The sequence below is a fragment of the Meriones unguiculatus genome, chromosome 4, assembly GCF_030254825.1.
Source record: "Meriones unguiculatus strain TT.TT164.6M chromosome 4, Bangor_MerUng_6.1, whole genome shotgun sequence".
In the NCBI taxonomy this organism is placed as follows: domain Eukaryota; kingdom Metazoa; phylum Chordata; class Mammalia; order Rodentia; family Muridae; genus Meriones; species Meriones unguiculatus.
In genome coordinates this window covers 83090051-83105914 of record NC_083352.1, presented here as the reverse complement: position 1 = coordinate 83105914, position 15864 = coordinate 83090051, and the positions used below count along the sequence as shown (strand labels likewise).

The following is a 15864-nucleotide window of genomic DNA, read 5'->3' as shown; positions in this document are numbered from 1 at the left end:
ATGGATAATTGCTTTAGCCAGGAAGAATAAAGACACAAAGAGCCACTTAACTAGACATTTCTGCCCAAACAACATTATGATCAGACCGGAAGATGCGGGGTTCCTGCCAAACCACCCACCACAAAGTCCAGCCTAGCTTGGTGGTCCTTGTGCCTCAGGAAGTGGCCACTGTATGCCAAGCAACCCAGAGCATCACAGGGTCCAACTCTGAGGGCAGAGGGAACAGGGTCCCCACTTCTCAGGTATTCCCCACTGTTAACCACCGCTTCTTTTAATGAGATACTATGAAAGGAGGAAACTTTGCATGAATTCACTGGTAGCAAGCTAGTTAGGGACACACACACACTTTGGCCTTTTGAAACAGTGTTTTGCATAGCCCAGGCTGGGCTTGAACTTAACCAAGTAGCAGAGGATGGCTCTTAGCTCCTGATCCTCCTTCCTCCACCTTCCAAGAATGTTAGCAATTTTTTCTAATAAATAATTCTACAATCATGTTCTCCCTCGCCCAGCCCCGCTACCACACAGCCACACTCACCATATATATATATATATATATATATATATATAAAATGGAAAATCTAGAACTAATAAGTTTTAACTGCTGTACCATGGCAGTATGTTGTTATGGCTGTTCCATTTCATCATTAGTTGTTAATCTCTCACTGTGGCTTATTGATTGATATGGTTTAGTGCTGAGGTTCAAATCCAGGGCCACTGTACTATGACTGGGCTCCTGCTACTAATTTATAAATTAAATATTGCCATGGGCCAGCAGAGGACAAACAAGGTATGTGTAGGGTTCAGAACCCCATGACCCCCTAGAGGTCATGTGTCTCAGAACACATCCCCATGAATGAAAGGGATATATTTTTCCCCATTAATACAACAGGAGTCTTGTTAATCATCATTTCTTCTGTTACCTGCAGAACAATCTAGAAAATGAATACACACAATGGCTTCACCAAACATAAAACCTTCAAATTTGAGAGAGAGAGAGAGAGAGAGAGAGAGAGAGAAAGGATGATCTCTCTCCCAGCCTCTCTCTCTCTCTCTCTCCCAATATCTCTTTTTCCTCCTCTCTCTCCCTCTCTCCCCACAACTCAATGCTTGGATATAATCTCTGCCTGCAAAGCATATGACATCAAGTAGACAGTGGTTGTCTACCAAGACAGGTGACAGGCCCTCTAAGGCTTATCTAGGAGGGTGAAATAACAGATGGTGTAACTTAACGTTCCCAGGCATGGGGCGGGGGTGGCTGCTGGGGTTGGAGATTCCTATCTCGATAAATATTTGCCCAGCTCCTGTAACATTCACCACGCACCCAAGCGCAAACCTGAAAGGTCAACCCTCACATTTTATAATATAGCACCAACCATACATGTGTATATGTGTCTTTGGGGCTACAACTTCAGCAAAGAAATACCAAAGTTTAATTGCAGTACTCAGTGGGATTAGCAACCAGGAAGCTAGCCAGGGGCGTTTTAACATTTTCTTTCATACGCCTCTGTAAAACATGTTTTCTTTCTTTCTTTTTTTCTAGTGCATCTGTTGCCTTTGCAATAAGACAGGGTAAATTATTTAAAGCTTCAGGCACAAAACACACATCACACTTTTGTGAAAGAGGTGTGGATGCTACGGCTTTTCCAACTCAGGCCTGTGTGAATGGACATTTTAACATTTTGTTCAATCCACCAGGGAGCCCTGATCTCTGTTTGAAGGAACGTTTTATATGTTTCCAAAGTAAGAGAAAAAACTAAATGTAGACACAGTTCTTAGTGGTGTGTGTTCAGTTCAATTTAGTGATAATCCATCACACACACACACACACACACACACACACACACACCAGTCCATTCCAAACACAGAAAAGATTCCCACATGCTATCAGTCCATTCCATAGCTCTCAGCCCCAGAACAACGTGAAAACATTCAAAAAATAAAAAGCCTTCAAGATAATCTTCTGTGACACCTAAGAAAACAGAATATCTGTTACACATCTTGTCATGGACCTGACATGTAACAGACACACTTGAGAGGGGAAACATGCAGAAATTATGCCACTCCCTTTCAGCCAAGCCAGGCCCTCCTCCACAGCATTCTTCATGACTCCCTCTGGCTTTTTAAAACAAACACCTGCTTGCTAGAAGTGATATCTTCTATGGAATTAACTTTTTGATGCCATTATATAGACAGTGATAAAAATTAAAGTTTCACAGTGTTTTCCAGGCAGCGTTTTCTCTTGAGGATGCCTCCTCAAAGGATCCTCACTGAGGAGCTGTGGTTCTCTCATGCTGGAAGCCAAATGGTTGCCAAGCATATACCCTATATCCAAAATAGCTGAGAGAGGCACATACAGGCCCTTTCTGCCTCCCTGCAGGACAAAAGAAGTCAGGGTGTGAACTCAAGTGTATGGAGCACATACTGTCTGGGTCCATTCCTCAACAGCACTATCATCACCCTCAATATCCACTGCCATCATAAGTATTAACATCATCATCACCATCAGTATCATCACTGTAACCATCATCAGTATTATCACCATCATCACATTAATATCATCACCATCACTGTTATCACTATCATCACCATTAATATCATCATAATCATTCACCACCATCAAGATCATCACCATCAACTACCACCCTCACACTGCCCCTGCTCGCACCACCGCCACCATCACCATCATTATTACCACCATTTCCTCATGGCCATCATCTGCTGTGCCCACATGTGACATCATCACCTCTCCTGCCATCATGCTGCTTGGAGTGTGAGGCTCACCACCACACTCTTTGGTTCTGGCAGAGCCTCACCCCATGCCATGCCTAGGCTAATTCTGCCGGCTCATTTTTGCTCCACAACCCAAATGCAAATGGAACAATTACAGCAGCCAGCTCCTGGCCAGCCACTTGCAGGGTGAAAACCTACAGCAGCAGAACCAGCTGGCATTTTACCTCTCGACTCCAGCTTTTGGTCACAGTGTGAACTTACCTGTGTTCAAGCCACACCTCTCTTTCTGCATAGGAAGCCTCAAACCAAATGCCACCCAAAGACAGCACTTTTCTCCTGAACTATGCCGCGTGCTTCACCTCCTCCAGGATAGTGAAATCAGAAATGGCTTCAGTGAGGACCTGAACATCAGTTTCCTAAGTTTTTTCACTCACTCTGAGGAACACTGCCACTCCCAGCCCCAACATCTGGAGGTCATACTTGTTTGAGTGCTCCTTGCTCTTGGTTAACTGGTAACAACGCTCAGAACATAGGGTGATCTTAGCATAATATAAATCGTGACTTACAATCAGCATTCTAACCTAGAGTATAAAGTACCAAGAAAACTGGCCCAGCTATCTCTCCATTATTGGAGTTCCAGACAGACTGCTCCCCGTGCATCTGACCTCAGGACCTTTGCACTGCCACCTCCCAGAATACTGCCTTTGCGAGAACACAGACCACCTTCTGTGTTCTCCACTCCATCCTCTCAAACCAAAGACAGGCAACTAACACTTGATAAACTTGTCTTGACTAGACTGCTGAACCATGAAGACCAGAAACAGCCCTTCTATGACAAAGGAAGGAGGGACAGAGCTTTCAAAGGGCCAGAGGACCACTTACCACCAAGTTCTGCAGCTGGGCACGGGGCGAGGGGGGGGAGTGTCCCCAGTGTTGGGTCTGATCAAATCGTCTTTAGCACCTGTGGTCTTCAGGTGTGCCAGGTCATTTCTAAAGAGCAGGAAAGAGCACACATGAGCTTCTGCAGGCAGAAGTGGCGCCAGGTTGGGTTTCTGTCTCTTCCTCCTTCCTCCATACCTTAGAGGCAGGGGAGTCAGAGCTGGCACTACTCTGTCAACATCAATACCAGCTGAGTGAGTGACTTGACTCACAGTCTTCCCAGCCTGGAACTTTCCATACCTTCACCCAAATTTCCTGGCATAGCACTTCCCAGGAGGGTCTCATGTAGATCAGACTGGTTTGAACTCACTCTGCATCCAAGGATACCCTTGACATTCTGGTCTTTCTGCCTCTCCTTCCCAAGTACTAGGATTGCAGCCATGGGTCCAGTGACTGAACCCAGGGTCTCCTGCATGCTACACAGAGTTTGCCAACACAGTCACATCCTCAGCCCCTCCATGGCCCTCAAGGGGTCTTCCAGATTCTGGACTCTGCAAGAGAAATTTATTTAGGGCTTGCTCTAGTTTGCTTTTCCTTAGCTGTGATTTTAAAACAAAAACAAACAAAAAAATGACCAAAGGTGACTCTGGAAAAAGGTGATCTGGCACACAAGTTCAAGTCCAACTGTAGTAGTTTGAATGAGAATGGCCCCCATAAGCTCATATATTTGGATGCTTTGTCCCCAACTGGAAGAACCATTTAGGAAGGATTAGAAGGTGTGGCCTTGTTGGAGGAAATGTGTTAATTGAGATGGACTTTGAGGATTCTAAAGCCCATGCCACCCAATTAGCCCTCGCTACCTCCTACTTACAGAGCAGATGTAAGGTCTCAGATACTGCTCCAACGCCATGCCTGCCTGACTGCTGCCATGTTCCTCGCCATGATTGTCATGGCCTCTAACCCTCTGAAACTGTAAGCCCCAAATAAACTTTTTCTTCTATTATTTGCCTTGGTCATGCTGTCTTATCACAACAAGAGTAACTAAGATACCAACATTGAGGGAAACAATGTCAGGAACTGAAGGAGAGGCCACAGGGAAACTCTGCTTATTGGATTGATCACAAGTTGATGCTCACCTAGATTTCTTACATAGCATAGGAATGATGTCACCCACAGTGGGGCCACACATATCAATCATCAATCAAAGTAATTTCTGGTAGACATGTCTACAAACCAATCTGATCAAGGATATTCTCCAGTTGAGGCGCCCTCTTCCTAAGTGACTCTATTATGTCATGTTGATGATTAAAAACTAGCTAGCACTAGACTCATGATCTAGACAGAGGTGATGACAGCCAGGCATACAAGCCAACATGAATGCTCTGTCTCTGCCCTTAGTATCAGAACATGATTAATACCTTCATCATCCAGAAAGTGTTTCCATAGGACAAAATAATAAATGAAAACTAAGTGAAAACCTAACAAGCACGAAAGAATTCCATCTAGCCATCAGGAATCACCTGTGATCAAAAGGTCAACTTGCACTGACCTTCTGCAAGACCAGTTAGCTCCTTAGAGCCTCCATAATTAAGGAGAGGTTGGAATTTTACAGATCCAAGGGCCAATTAAAATTTATTTTGGGCCATCTTTAGTCCCCTTATAAACAGCCTTTTTTTTTTCAACCTATCCGTATCATGGCAACCATTGAGAAATCCTTTCTTTCTACCAACCAAAAGGCCAAGAGTGACATCAGATAGTGACACCTGAGACACCCGAGTCCTACAGCAGAGGTTTTCAGGCTTTTCTGTAAAGCCTACCTGATGCCTCCAGCAACACATTTGGAAAGTGACTCACTTTATGACTTTGCTACTACAAAGGCTTCATGAAACAGTTAGAACAAACAATGTAGGGTGACTCCAGTCTTTGTTCTCAGGCCATGGTCACCCATATTTGGGTCCAGAATAAACTAATCTCTTACCCCTTTGAAATGAGAGTTGTATTTCTATGTTCACACCCCAGACCCTCTGATGGAGATTAAACAATCAAAGATGTTGGTTCTTTTCCCTCTTATTTTGCTAAAATGAGATTTTACAATTCTCGAGAGTCAAGGTGGGGAGGGTGACAACTTGAATGACCCTGGGTTTTATCACAAGGCTCACAAGTGACTCGGGCAGAAATCAAAACAGTGTAACAGAAGAACAAAGACAGACAGCCGGGCTTCATCTCAGACTTCAGAACTAAGAACCCGTCTGTGTGGCTGAGATTCAATTTATTTCAATTAAGCAAGCGCTTGCCACACACCTCTGCCCTGCCTGGCAGTCCAGGGACTGTTGGTAAATGAGATCCAGTCCTTACAGGACTCGGGGTTGGTGGGGAAAGGTGGAACATTCATGTATAATTTCAACTCGAATTGGAATCTAATAAGATTAGGAGGATGCACAGGAGGACGTGCCGGAAGGCCGTCTAGACAGGAGAGTGGGGACTGCTTTCTGGAGACATTAAATGAGAGCACTCTGGATGTAGAGGGGGCAGACAGAGGCCACAAGAGGCCGCCACATTAGAAACAGAGAAAGAATCTGTCTGTGGGCTTTGCTCTCAACTCTGAAGGTGTCCTGTACCTAAACATCACCCCAAAGCAACCTCACTAGCCCCGAGCCTGGAAATACCAAGTTTATTAAAGGCTAATTCAGAGCAAAGTCCTCCCTACCATAGCCCCAGACGCTTCTGCATCTCCTGGCAGCCATCTAGACTGAGCCTGCCTCTGACACCTTCTAAGCTTTTTAGACTTCTCACTATGATCAGGCAGCTCCCCAAGAATGACGACTCTGCATTCAAACGAAGCCTTCCAAATAGATGTCTATGACTGACAGAAAAGCTTAAAACCCAAGGTTCAAGGACGTGACTCAGCAGGCGAGGGGTGGGTTCCATCCCTGGGACCCACATGGTGAAAGGAGAGAAGCAACTCCTTAAAGCTTTCTTCTGCCCACCACCAGCTGGCCAAAGCAGAGGAGAGAGGGACAGAGAGAAAGAAAGAAAGAAAGAAAGAAAGAAAGAAAGAAAGAAAGAAAGAAAGAAAGAAAGAAAGAAAGAAAGAAAGAAACTATTGCAGAGAAGTATGTGGTGTTGGGGCAGGGTGGGAATTCACCTGGCCCAACTCACCAAAGTTCATCCCAGCTGGGCTTGTTGGTTTTGATATTCTCTAAACAGAAGGGACCTCTTGGGACCCTCACCCAAATATCCAGCCACTCATCTCAACCAATTGTATGCAATTCTGTCCTAATTGTACGAGGCCTCAGGGAGAGGCTAGAGGCTCTAGGGACAGCCTAAGGAAGGAAGTCTGCACCACCAGGCATGGTGTAAGTAGTAAGTATTAATATCTCGGTTGAAGATGGCATAATTACAATGAGAGGTGATGAGTTACTCCAGGAAAATAAAAAAAAAAAAAAACATTTTTTTTGAGACAGTTTCTGTGCGTAGCCCTGACTGTCCTAGAACTCGCTCTGTAGACCAGGCTGAACTAGAAGTCAGAGATCTGCCTGCCTCTGCCTCCTGAGTGCTGGGATTGAGGAGTGTGCCCCCACCGCCTGGCTAAACTGTACGATGAAGAAGTGCAATGCCTTCTGCTGGCTGGGTTACATGACAACAACCTCAATGCTAACTGTTGCCTTGAGCAAAGTAGCTACTAGACCCTGTGTGTGGGCTGTGGAGGTAACGGGCAAGTCCTCATCTCTTAGTGGGTAACACCTTCCAACCTCACGGCGTCCACATTTTAGGTAGTAACTCTCAGAGTAGATGATTGAGCAGCAACCCTAAAACCAGATGCTACCAGCTAGCCCTGTCCCTCTCCCTCTTTCCCTCTCTCCCTCTCTTTCCCTCTCCCTCTCTCCCTCTCCCTCCCTCTCCCTCTCCCTCTCCTCCCTCTCTTTCTCAATGGATTTTCCCCTGAAAGACAAAATCACCTTTGCCAGAGAACCACTCATCTGTCATAGCACAAAGTGATATTTTTTTTTTATTTACAAAATTTGATTAGTCAAAAAATAGCATATATGGCTAGGGGGGATGGCTCTGCAGTTGGGAGCACTTGTTGCTCTTTCAAGGAACCAGGGTTCAGTTCCCAGAACTCACATTAAAAAGATAGATAGATAGATAGATAGATAGATAGATAGATAGATAGATAGATAGATACACAGACAGATAGATACACAGACAGACAGTAAGTAGTGCATACTTGCAATGCCTATACTGGAGAGACAGACAAGCGGCAAGGCTTATGGATTCTGAGGCTTGCCCTAAGGTCTCCACAAACACACGTGCAGTCAATAATAATAATAATAATACACTGTTTTAAGTGCAAAGCTAGGGAGACAGCTCACAGAAAATGTGGGGGGCAGAGTTGAGATCCCTAAAGCCCACATAAATGCCTACAGCCCCGTCTGTAATTCCAGCACCTAGATCTAGGAATCCCTAGAGCAAGCTGGCTAGCTCTGGGTTCAAGGTCACTTAACCTGCAAGGCATATAGTTCCTGTTTTGGTCTCCCTTTAACCTGCAAGGTATATTGTTCCTCTTTTGGTCTCACACCTTCCTCAAAATGTAAAGTGGAGCATAATCAAGGAAAATGACCAAGGCCACAGATGCAGGTGCACCCACACACATGACGCACACACACCACACATGCACACACACCACATGCACACCCAAGAATGCGCATCAAAGTGCAGCCCTCCAGTGTGACCCTCTGACTGTCAGGGATGTGTCAGATGTCACCTAAGGATACCATGCATCCCAGTCCCTCCTCTGACACACACAGTACTTGGAGACATCATGTTTTCTTAAGAAAGCCACTGAGAATCAGGATGACAACAATCATTTTAGCCTGCAAGTTCCAGCAACTTTCCCCCCTTTCTCCAAATGCATGATCTTTTTTCTCTCTCTCTATTTGCAGGTGTGTGACGTCCCTACGTATGTAGGCATGCTTTTACGTGTGTGGGGGTATGCATACATGGGTATGTGTGTACACATGCATGTGGAAGCCCAAGGTCAATGTCAGGAATCGCCCTCTATTGCTCTTCCACCTTACTCACTGAGGCAGGGTCTGTCAATCAAACCCAGAGCTCACGGATACTGATAGCCTTGCTGGCCCATTTGCTCTGGAGATGGCCTGTCTCAGCCTTCTAAGGCTGGAATTACAGGTGGGCAACCATGTACACCCAACATTTACATGACTTCCAGGGATCCAAACTCTGACCCTAATGTTTGTTTGGCAAGCTCTTTATCCACGGGAACCATCTCCCCAGCCCCTAAGCCTATGTGTTGTTAGAACAGTGATTCCTAGTTCCATGGTACATTTCCTGAACTTGGGGTGTCTGCATAGAATCAGTAAACTGGCTTCACTGTTACCCTTCTGGTTCCTGTACGAGGGCTAATGTCCCACCCGGCCGGCTGGATAGTCTGCTCCTGGCTGCGAAGCGTGGGAAATGGCTCTCCTAGGCTTCCTGGGAACTAGGCTTATTAATTCAAAAGTGGTCCGGCGGATAACAGCTTTGAGAGGACGTGCATGGCAGCACTGAGCGCAGAGCTAGGCTATCGCTTTCATGCCGAGCTTTAATTAACTGAGCTGCGTAAGGAGATGGGAGCAGAAGCCATGATTAATTGATGCACCTTTTTACTGGGGCCATCAAGCGCTGAGCCACATACACAAACACCGGCCACCTGCTCTGCCCTGAATAAACAGGACCAGAGAGGAGCGGAGGGTTCCTCCTACCACAAGGGTAGGTCTCTTTCTTTGGGTTTGCCCCACACTGACAAAATAAACTACCCTCTGCCCTTCAGGGGGCATGAGCTAACGCACTAACACTGGACACGGAAAATGCTGTGATCCTCCTGACCATTTCCCAATTCTATTCTCCCTCAAAACTCTTCATAGGCTTAAGCCTGGGCTCATCAGCCAGCCTTCAAACTTGAAAATCATTGTCCCCCAAATGGGAAGGGAAGCAGAGGAAAGACTTTCTGCCCAAGACATCTTAAGGGTGAATAGGCGGGGTGTGATGTTTAAGTGAGCAAGGGCAAAGCCAGTCTCAGAAAGCTCAGAGTTTCTGAGGAGTGGCAGCAAGCAGCCTGCCACAGGGTCTACTTGTGAGGCCCGAGTTGTCCTTGGTGACAAAGGAGGGTGAACACCTTCCTTGCAAATCTACTCCATGAATTGATCCCTCTAGGCCAAAATTCTCTTCTGGCTGACATTGGCCTGGAGACAGGTCGAGAGCTAAGTCCACAGATCACAAGCAAAATTTAAAGCATTATTAGAGCCCGGAGGATCTGGAGGTGTGAGTTACACATGTAGGCGGGAAAGTCCCCCCCACTGGGTCCAGCAATACTTCTTGCTGCCAGCCACAGCCTGCAGGGAAACTGGGCTTTCTGTCTGTCCAGCTAAGCAGAAGCTCAGGCACTCACCTGGATCTCCCCATCCCATGTAGCAGGTACTTACAGGATATGGGATCGTTGGCTCCCGCAGTCTGGCCAGGCCTCCCCTCCAGCACCCCAGGGCTCACCAGCCGCCTTCAGCTCCAACCCTGGCTGCTCTGCTCTGCGCGAGGCCGGAAGACTGTTTACTTATTCATGGACAGCCCCAGGCTCGGGAGCGGCTTTATGTCAGTCAATAGAGAGGAAATTCAATCTGTAAATGGGGGCTGCTAGCACGGGGCGTATCTGTCACGGTGAGTCACACAGACAGAGCTACCATGGAATCTCGTGTTTCCACAATAACCAGGGCCCGGAAGACACTGCCTTCTCTACTCTGTCTCTCCCTTCCCTTGTGGGTCCCCTGACCCACAGGGCATATGATTCTGGGAACCTATAGATATGTGGACATACAAATCCCAACATCGGGTCTCACTTCAAAATGTACCTCACTCAGAAGATGTTAAGGAAAACAAAAGGTGGGGAAATGGGACTCCAAATTCTGTATCAATTTATCTTTAAGCCTAAAACTCTGTTTTATTAAGTCTTTTGTGTTTGCTTGTTTGTTTTTGTTTTGGTTTGGTTTGGTTGGTTGGGTTTTGAGTTTTGCTTTATTTGTTTGTTTTAATTTTTGAGACATGGTTTCTCTGTGTAGCCCTGGCTGTCCTAGCACTCATTCTGTAGACCAGGCTGGCCTTGAACTCAGCCTCTGCCTCCAAAATGCTGGGATTAAAGGCAACTGCCACCCCAACCCAGCTAAATCTAATTTTTAAATGACTAAAATTATGACTGCCACCAGCCATTAGCTACTATTGTTCTGCATTTAACAAGTAGCTACACCATTCAGGGAAGGAGCTGCTCCCACCTCCCTCCACCCCACGTACGTGAGGTTCATTCACTTTTGTCCATGTCACACATCACACGGCTAGAGCTGGGACACTGTGTTCAAAGCTGTCTTCATCCCCAGGAGGCAGCCGGCTCCTCAAGTGCCTGAAACCATTGTTGAATTAAAGACTTTATGTCTTGTGTTTCCACTTGGCCGTGAATGACAGAGCATTAGCGAGTGAAAATTGAAAGCAAGATAAAACCTTCCCCCAGGAAAAGGAGTCAGCCTGTTCTGAGCCCTGGAGAGGCATCAATAAAGTAATTCCAGAGATCTAAAGACACTTGTGGGCTAGCGAGATGGCCCAGTGGGCAAAGCACTTGTCACACAACCCTAATGACCTGAGTTCAAATCCCCAGAACCCACATGAAAGTGGAAGGAAAAAAAATGGTCCTCTGTCCTCCATTTGCACATCATGGTGTACACACACACACACACACACACACACACACACACCACAATAACTAATTTTTTGAAAGACACTTACAAGCTCCCTGTATGTCAGGAGTCCTCTGCCTCTGCTGCAGCTTCCACCTCAGACTGTGCACAGAGATAGGCTCTGAATGGCATGCATCACCTCCATATCCAGTCGCTGGCAATGGTCACCTGCAGGATCCAGGCAGTGCCCAGTACTGGGACCTGTCTGGGGCTGTCTGTTGTGGTACTTAAGACGCCAAAGAAGACGGTGGGAGGGCCCACCACTGGAGCTGCCACTGTCACTCAAGAAGAGAGCTTGCAGAGAAGAGAGCTGGGCGCACGGGATGACGCCTGCTCAAGTGCAGCTCCCCAGAAGCAATGCCTGGAGTTTAATTAAATGCCTCCCTACCCAGGAGCCAACCCATCAGGTTAATCATCTTACATCAACCTTAATTTCACTGCTACTAAAAGCCCCTGACAATCACATGGCTCTGTCACAGGCCAAGCCCAACTGCTTCTCTCCAAACTGAAATTTAGTGTGTGGTGTTTATTTTCCTAAAATGAAATAATTTGGGAACTTTGATCTTCATTTTCAATGCCGATTGTTAACACTCCTGGGACAGGAATGACGGCAGGCACTGTGAGAACTCACCGAACACTAAGCCCTGTGCTCCAGGCACCTTAACTAGAGTGTCTTGTGGAACCCTCAGCAACCCATGAGGTGGGCGCTGAGACTGTCTTCATGTGTTATAGATAAACTGAGGTACAGCTCAGAAGGAAAGGTCCTGAGATTTTAACTTGGCCAGTCTATACCTATCTAGCCATGGGGTTTTCTTCTTGCCTGTAAGGATGTAGGTAGCTGGGATAAGCCACAGAGAAGGGGGTGATTGGTGTCAGCTGGCTGTTTCCAGGTAAAACAGCATGCATGTGTGTGATGTGTGTATGTGTGATATTTTATATATGCAAGTGTGTAATGTGTGTGTGCATGTATGTGTGGTATGTGTGTAGTGAGATGTGTGAATGATATATGTGATGTATGCAAGTGTGTACAGATATCAAGCCAGATGCCACCACAGCATGCTTTGGCAATAAGCCTGGCACTGAGCCCCGCTGCCAAGCGCTGACCTGGGTTCTGGTCTCTGTCACCTATGGTAGAAGTCCCCACCTTAACCTTAGAGCCAGTGGGACTTTGAGCACAAGAACAGGCCGCTGTGGTGCTGGTTTGGAGTCTAGGAAGTCCAGAGGTTGTATGACCCTACAAAAGGGAATCCTGGAGGGTAAGTCACAGAAGTAGGAAACTTCAAGTAGGGTCATACAGCAGTGTCCACTTGGGGAACACTGTGTCTGTCACAGGACCTTGAGCTGACACCTCCTAAGACCCAACAGTTAAGAGCAACACTCTTGACAGCCATTAAGCTGGTAAGATAAGCCTGGCGAACAAACAGGGGTGAAGGGTCACGCACTGCAGAAGCAGATGCTGAGAGCCTATGTCTAACCACTGCCTACTCCATTAGAGCCCTTTTGACCTCTGTACCCGTCTGCATTCTCCCTTGAGGTCTGAGGGTCTCTGCACTGCTAAAGAAGATTCCAGGACTAGGGAAGAGAGAGAGAGAAAGAACTCAAGTATGGGTGCAGCAGGCTCAGAGGCATTGAGGCACTAGCCCAAAACCACTCACAGGCAACTCTAGCAGACATTAGCACCTCTCCTCCTCCCAGGGCAGAAATGCCTGGCCCTAGTTTGGTGAGATCTATGGTCCACCCTGCAGGATAAGGGAAGGAAACCCAGAAGGAGGCTGATTCCTCAAAGCTGCACAAAAGTCTGAAGCCAGACTGGAAGGTGGGGGAGGTAGATGAGGACACACCTACTTCCTGAGCTGTGATCTTAATGACTGACAGCCCAGCTGTTCTTCAATTTATTAGAGCAGGTGTGTGTGTGTGTGTGTGTGTGTGTGTGTGTGTGTAACACAGGTTGTATGCTGCCTTGAAATATAACTGCACATAGACCCTGACTCTGCATACCCCTGATTTATTAGCCACTTAAGAAAACTAATATTACAGCAAGCCCTCATGGATCAGGGAGGTTAAAACGCTCAGTATCTCGAGGGGTCTGAAGAGCAAGCTGAAATTAATTTGCTTGAGTTACCATGCCTGGGTGTCAACTTAGAATTAGAGAATGATGTACAGATGGGGAGGGGCATTGTGTTGAGTCCAAGACCAAGGTCCTGTCATGGTCACTCTGGAGAGTGACATGAGGAAACCCCAGGCCAACCCTGGAAAGCCCAGCCTATGTCACTGGGCCTGAAAGGCCTCTATCCTGTGTGCTGGGTATCCAGGCATTTTGCACCCTGAGCCTCACATCGCTGATGTCAGTACTGGCTGGGCTGGAGATTGTATTCACCATACAGGAGCCCTCCCAGGCTCCAAGCAGGGCCAGTGTGGATTTTAGGATTGGGCATAGTTGTTTCCTTCTGAATTAAGAGAGCAAGCCCTTCCATGTTTGCCTGGCCCCATTCTGGGGGTCACAAATGTCTGGGCTGTGGGATGGAAATGACCCGAGAGACAATGAATATTCGAACATTGGATCAGACCCCTGTTATGATTAAATACCCTTCCCTACCACATACCATGCAAAGCTAGAGATGACTAGAGCCTTCAAGCCGATCTCCTAGAAAATAAGGGGACACAGTGTCACAAGGGAGGAGGCTGTGGAAGGCTACCCAACTCATTGTCACAGAGCCAGACTCTGAGCATACACTCTATGGTCAGCAGGGATAGGGATAATGGGCACCCTGAGATAGGGGTGATGGGCACCCTAAGGCAGGGTGATGGATACCTTGAGGAGCAGCATTGGGTTAGTTCCCCAGCCTAGTCCTCCACAATCTGAGCCGATAGGATCCCCTGAACACACAGGACGTGTACACATAAGCATGTATGCATACACACACTCACATATCGTTGTATAGGAAAGCTACAGGGTAGCCCAAAACATAAACCATGATTGTCATGGAGCAAACATGGCCCCAGTTGCTATTTATTTCTATTTATATGCATATGGGTATTTTGCCTTCATGTATATAAGCACACTACATGAATGCCTGGTGCCTTAGAAGGACAGAAGGGGGCACCAGATCCCCTGGAACCGGAGTTATAGATTGTAAACTGCCACGGGAGTGTTGAGAACCAAACCTGGGTCCTCTGCAAGAGCAGCAGGCGTTCTTAACCACTGAGCCATCTCTCCACCCCAGTGTCTAGATTTCTTTGTATCTGAATATTCTATAATAAATTACAGATGGAAAAATGTTCCCAGGGCTGTCAGGGGAAGGGCCTTGTGGGCCGGTGACAGGAAGGAAGGCATGCCCCGAGAGGCCTTTGGCTGCTCACCAAATGCCTTTGAAACATTCCTTGACATCAAATTTTCATTTGCATTAATTTGTCTGAAGAAAAACAGTAGACATAATTAAATCACCCTTTCAAACTATGCACAGAATGTATCATTTAAACACAGAATATTAATAATCGTGAGTATTTAAATAAAGCTATTCTAACATATCCCAAAATACACTCAGCCACATCCTTTACTCAGCCCAGCAAAGTAAGACCCCAGCTACAAACACCAGCAGTAGCTTGTCACTTTGACTGGATAGGCATATGGGTGACTCAACTGTTTCCTAAACTCTTATTCTCTCAAAGAAGCCCTAATCAAGTAAAAACTATTGACATTAGCATATTTTTAAAGTAGGGGTGAGAAGGTGGTTCAGTCAGTAAAGGACTTGCCATGCAAACATGGGACCAGCGTTTAGATTCTCCAGAAGCCACATTAAAACACCATATGCCAGAGGAATGGGAGCTGGCTCAGTGGTTCAGAGTACTTGATGCTCTTAGAGAAAATCAGAGTTCAGTTCTCAGCACCCACATGGCTGCTTACAATCCCCTATGACTCCAGTCCCAGAGGGATCTGATGCCCTCTTCTGGCCTTTCCAGGGATTGCACACACACCCATCACATACACACAAATACATATAAAATAAAAATACCTATTTTAAAAACATTTTAAAGCCAGACAAAGCAGCCTACTTCTGTAACCCCAATACCAACCAGGCACAGAAACAAGAAGATCCCTGGAACTTGGTGGTAACTAGTCTATTCTTGTGGGCAAGCTTTAGGATCAGTGAGGGACGCTGTCTCAAAATAAAGAATAGTTGATCAAGACACCTTAACCTCTGGCTTCCACATCCACACAGACACAGGCATACCAGCACACACACATACACAGACACACACTTATACACATGATGGAACACACAGTGATTACTGGTCCCAAGCATCATGAATTAAATATTATGGGATCCCAGAGGCTGTATTTATCGCTGGTCTATGATGACGTGTGGATATCATGATTCTTGGTGAACCTCTAACTTAAAAGCCCAGGGAACAGGACCCTGGTCTCTTGCAGGCCTTTTGCAGCAGCTGATTCAGCTGGAGTGTTTGGGGCTTCAGGAAG

The 15864-nt window shown here is 46.5% G+C and overlaps 1 protein-coding gene across 12 annotated transcripts in view; it reads right to left on the bottom strand.

Moving 5' to 3' along the window:
- Rimbp2 (RIMS binding protein 2) overlaps window positions 1-15864 on the bottom strand; it is a 175549-nt gene that overhangs the window by 124295 nt on the left and 35390 nt on the right. For 8 of the 12 annotated variants that reach the window (XM_060382288.1, XM_060382287.1, XM_060382289.1 and 5 more), the window contains exon 2: window positions 3613-3720. The exons of 3 other annotated variants lie outside the window; for them this stretch is intronic. The gene's annotated coding sequence lies outside the window, so the exon portion shown is untranslated. Of the gene's footprint in view, window positions 1-3612; window positions 3721-10091; window positions 10229-15864 lie in introns of those variants that run through there. One more of the 12 variants, XM_060382284.1, reaches the window with a different exon arrangement.